The sequence below is a fragment of the Octopus bimaculoides genome, chromosome 3 (assembly GCF_001194135.2).
Source record: "Octopus bimaculoides isolate UCB-OBI-ISO-001 chromosome 3, ASM119413v2, whole genome shotgun sequence".
Taxonomy (NCBI): domain Eukaryota; kingdom Metazoa; phylum Mollusca; class Cephalopoda; order Octopoda; family Octopodidae; genus Octopus; species Octopus bimaculoides.
Window position 1 is genome coordinate 160,182,576 of NC_068983.1, and position 5,725 is coordinate 160,188,300.

The 5,725-nt window shown below is 36.5% G+C and overlaps 1 long non-coding RNA gene across 1 annotated transcript; it reads right to left on the minus strand.

Annotated features, from left to right (window-relative positions):
* Positions 1–312: 312 nt before the first annotated feature.
* LOC106872462 (uncharacterized) lies at positions 313–3,008 on the minus strand. Its single transcript, XR_001409777.2, has 3 exons — positions 2,924–3,008; positions 2,497–2,538; positions 313–1,716 (listed from the first exon to the last, which is right to left on the minus strand). It is a non-coding gene; the product is annotated as an uncharacterized LOC106872462 (long non-coding RNA).
* Between the last annotated feature and the right edge of the window lie 2,717 nt (positions 3,009–5,725).

Here is a 5,725-nt window from a genome sequence, read left to right on the forward strand (position 1 = left end):
CTCTCTCCAAGACTACCTTGTTGCAAAAGAAATGTTTAATCAAAATGAACAAAATGTTCTCAACACTTGTCTCACTGTCTCTGTCTGTCTGTCTGTTTCTGTCTCTCTCTCTCTCTCTCCCACACACACACACTCACACATTTGCACACACACACACAAACACACTCACACACACACACACACAAACACACACACACACACACACAAACACATGCATACATATATGCATGTGCGAGTGTGTGTACATAGGTATTTACAAACACAATGAGTATCCTACAGTTTCCATTTACCAAATTCACTCACATGGCTTTGTTTGTCATGGGGCTACAGTAGAAGTCACTTTATCAAGCTGCTGTACAGAGAGACACAAAACTTGGACCCATGGAGTTGAGAAGTGAACTTTTTAACATGTATAAACCATGCTTACATATGTTTTCTTTTCTCAGGATAATCAAGCTGTTTTTTTCTTAATGACAGGTCAATTTTAGAAAATTCTTGATTCCTGAAGATATCACCCGTTCTCATTTGGAGTTGTTCCCAAATACCATCAATCAATTATTTTACCACTATTGAAAGCAGAGATGATTTCAATAAATTAAGATTAATAATGAATAATACTATTTACATATCCTCAAAAATTAGAGTGGAGTTTCGAGGAAAGATGGATAACTCCAGGTCTGTCACAGTCAGATGAAGAACTTAATCGACAAAGCATAACCTTCATTGTTCTTGACAATGCAGCAATGAGAGAATTGCTAAGTAAATGTAGAGGACTACATATTGTGAGTGTAGGAAAAAATAGAATTGATTAGAGATTAAATAATTCAGAAACATCATTATTTCCAGTTAAGTTGTTATTGCACTCTGTACTAATTAAGTTAATAGTAACACAACTCAGTTATTGTTTACCAAGTTAAAATGTGTGTGGGTGTGTGGGTGGGTGTGTGTGCGTGTCTGTGTGTGTTTGTGTATGTGTGTATATAATTCATTAATTCATTTTACTCCGTATAGAGCATAAGGCATTAGCAACGAATCTCTGTTCGTCTTGATCTTTGGCAACGGATTGTAGTATTCCCCAGGTGAAGCTGTTTGTCAGTACTTCAGTTTCTGTGGACGTTCTCGTGTTGGCTTTGGTCTCTCGTGCTTCTTCTCCCTTGAGAAGTCCACTGGAGGGTGTTCCTTGAAATGCTGGAAACGGATTTCCGAAGGCTGGTTCCAAGCCGACACCACTTCATTCTTTTAATCTGAGTTTTGTTAGGTTTTGATAAGTTAATGTTTCGCAAAGCTTTCTTTGTGAGTCTCTCGTACTATCCTAGCTCAAGGATGTTCCGGGGATATCTATTCATAAATGTTTTGAGCTTGTCGATGAGGAAATTTTATGACTTGCTCTATTTCACACATGTACAGCAGAATCGATTTCACACTTGCATTAAAGAGTTTTCTGTTTGTTGACAAGACATGTGATTTCTCAGTTGGTTTGAGCGACCTGAAGACAGTTGTAGCTTTCCCAATTCCTATTTACATGTCCTGACCCTCCTTACTGACGACGCTTCCCATGTATATGAAATGAACATCTTCAATTTCCTCACCTCTGACTGAAGTTCACATCGTCGGTTGCGCGCTCTCTCATGCTTTATGTCTTCCTGATGTTGATCTTGAGGCCAACCTTCATGGATAGTACGCTCATTGTTGTGACCTCCTTCTGTCAGCGCGGTGCTGGAAGAGAAGAGAAATGTCATCAGCGAAGTCGATTTCTTCCAGATGGTTAGAGAAGGACAACTGAATTTTTCTGGCTTGAACATTATTTGTTTCTTTCATCATCCAACAATTGCCATTAGGAAAAGAAAGGGCAATAGAAGACATCACTCCCCGTTAGGGCAGTGAATGGCTGTGTCACACATCCATCATGTACATCTTGGCACGTTAGCCGTTCATAAATAGCTCTGAGCCTTCTAATGTGACTCTACTCAGAAGGCTGTAATCTTATTTGACAGGAACACGGTATAAATAAATACATGGAACAAGGAGGTAACTTTAAATATCTTTAATGTGGCCACACGTATATATACAAGGGGAATGATAAATAGAAATGGTTTGCTGTGTGGAGGCCATGGTCTTCTCCTGTGCGTTGCCTCCTGTCTGCTAGCTGGCGTATGTGTGTGAGAGAGAGACTAGATCACGTCTTTACTGTCTGACGTATTGGCGAGTAAAGAGGAAGAGATGAGCTTCTTAATCTTAATGTTACTTATGCCCTCTATTGCTCAACTGATTAGGCAGCCACCGTTAAGGGAGGTAACTGCGCCTACATATCTTTCCGGAAGTAGAAAGAGTGTGATGCTTCTCCAGTTAATGCATGGAAATTGAAAGAGAGAAAAGAGAGAGATTGGAAGATAGCTTAACACACAAACAGACCGACAAACAGATGGAGAAAAGGTTAATTTCATGCGAACGAAAGAACTACAAAGAAAACCAAATCTCCCTCAAATCATACACTACCTTCTTAGAGAGCAGCTGCTAGATAATACGGTCCTGCATTTCCTGTAGGGATAAAACGGGATTATCAAGCCGAAATGTTTTTGATCAGGATTCAAAAACGACAACGACTAAAGAACGACAACAAAGACAACAACAACAGGGCTAATTAACAAATTACAAGTCCGTATGTATATATGTATGTATGTACATCATTATTCGGTTGCCAATGGAGAAAGAGCCGGTTTCTAACCTAGATGCAAGGTTCCTTCATTGGAATTTCAACATCAACAACAGGGTGTTTTTTGTATGTATGTATGTATGTATGTATGTATATGTATGTATGTATGTATGTATGTATGTATGTATGTATGTATGTATGCAAATGTGCTAACTTGATGATGTGTGTGTGCACGAAAATAATGCAAAAAATAATCATTGAAGAACGCACACGTAGGTGTATGAGTTCTGCATAGAAATGTTTCTTTAAAAAATTCGCGGAACGATTGATGTAACACTTTTCTGAAGTTTAGTAGTCTATAAAAAAAAGTCAAATATAATAAATGACATCATAATCAGAAAAAAAACGTCAGAGAAAATAGAGAATGCAGAGGAGAAATCAGTGGAAAGAAACTGGTGCATATAGCAAGAATCGATGTAAGAGTTATGACGTCAAAAGCCTATACAAATTGGTCCGCAATATACTTTTATGACATGACCCGTCACAATTTGCGTTTATGACCGATTGGATGTGATGAATAAATAGATGGAAAAGAGAATAACCGCACATAGCTTTGAGAGAGCGGTATTCAATATCACTGGTATAAGTTGCTTGATGCTTGTGATATCTGTAAGTGATATAATAATGATTTTTCTTAGTTTTCCAATTTAATAACTGCCTTACAATGGTCTGTGGAAATATTTGATTTGTGGACAGTATTGATCTATAGTCAATATACTTTATTCCCATGCATGGACAGTGTAGAGTCAGAATTAAGCTCCCTTCGAACTAAGATTGCGTTGCGATTCTCTTACGTCATTAAAGCGCTTTAAAAGATTTATATCAAAACATTCCGACTGTAATTTTATTTCTTATAAAATTAAGAATGTTTCAGATTTCATCGTCTTGGTTCTGATCTGTGTTCTATAATCTTATTTTGTTTCCAATACTTTGTTCAAACTCATTCAAATGTGACTTTTTCCACTCAAAAACAATAAACATGTAACTACTCCATTTCAACACTTTATCTTTATTATGTGCGTTATTTTAACTAATCAGGAACTGCCATTATTTGATGGTTCCACGGTAAGATGAATGCATTTCGGCAGCTTTGCAGCTCAGCATTTTAAATTTTACTGATCACCTGGCTCAACCATGTGGACATAGTAGAAAACTTGTAAGAAATATTATCTAAGTCAGCTTTTTTTCGCGCCAGTATTTTTACTGACACTCGGTTTTGAGTAATCTGTCTTTTAGAAAGGTCTGTGAGTTTTCGCATCGAAATAAAGATTGTCATCAAGTTGCCTAACTTCACATCGGACTGCCTGATAGAAAAATAATCCTCTCCTTTTCTCTGAAATTCACTAAACTGTACGAAAACTATGTTCTCACTCATGGAACATAGCACCCGATAGAGACTGAAATGAATACATTCTCACGAAAATAGGCATATATTAACATAGATACGGAATGAGGACTATGTTCTTACTCAAACGTCAAATCATCCACTAGAGACAGCAAAGAACACACTCATTGACATATATAAAAGCAGATCGTCTTCATACGTAGATATGTATCGTGTCTGTCATTCACACACTGTAAAAGACATTCTCTTAAACAGACAACATAAAAAATCATTCTGATTCATATCATACGCCTAAAATGTCAACACACAAAACAAATCGCAGAAATAATTTGGGTTGGGTTTGTATCACACTTTTGAAATGGTGTCTGTTTCATGTTCATTCTTTCATGAACAGTAACAGTGTATGTAGACATAATTTAAGCGAACTTTTCGCTATTTTATTCATTGCTGACATTTTATCTTGAAAGGTTTCTATCATGATTTTAATCTTCATTAAGTATTTATTTCAATTAAAGATGTTCAAAATTATGTTGTCATATACCCAAGAGTATTCTGTAGTCTTCTTACCGTTACAAACAAACAATATTATGGAAGTCAGAGCATCTGAAGTGGAGACTGAAATAGGTTTCCATGTTACTGAATAGAAGTACTTTAAATAAAAGAAAAACAGATTCCTTAAGCTAAAATTTAGAACAACAGTAATATTCTGAAAACCTCTTACTGAGTTCTGTATATGAAACTATGCAATGCAACTATCTAGTGGCACACATATATACTCACAAGTATTCTTACATATATATAGATAGGAGAATGTACGAAAAAAAAAAAACAATAACAGACGAGGACAGGTGGTGTAAACAACAAAAGGATGTATTAGTATGACGCTCGGGAATACGGAAAGTCTTTAACGTTTCGAGCTACGCTCTTCAACAGAAAAAAATAAGGAGAAAACAAGGAGAAAAACACGGAGAAAAAGATTGAATGGTGTTGGTCAACGGTCTATCATATATATATATATATATATATATATATATATATATAATTTGAAATTTAAAAGAGAGTTTTGACTCCTTAAGGAGTCTACTTTAGACTTTTTGCGGTGAAATCTCTTGCTATATTGGTAACGATTACATGTTTCTCTCATCATCAACACATTGTGGAGATATCATCATATATATATATATATATATTATCGTTTACTTGTTTCATTAGACTGTGGTTAAGCTGGTGCACTACCTTGATGAGTTTTACTCGCTCCCAGTACCTTTTTATAAATCCTGGTGCTTATTCTCTTGGTTTCTTTTGATAAACCGCTAAGTCACGGTGATATAACTTAGCTTGACACCAACATCGGTTGTCAAGCGGTGGTACAGGAACAAAAACAAACACAAAAACACATGCACATACACAAATACGCACACGTGTTCACACATACACACACACGTATATATATGTATATACACAACGGATTCATTCTGTTTCCGCCTACCAAATCCACTCCCAAGGCTTTGGTTGGCCCTAGGCTGTAGTAGAAGACACTTGCATAAGGCGCTACGCAGTGGAATTGAACCCGGAATCATGTGGTTCGGAAGCAAGCTTCTTTCCACATAGCCAGGCTTGCGTCGCTTTCTTTCTCTCTCTGTGTCTATATATATATATATATATAT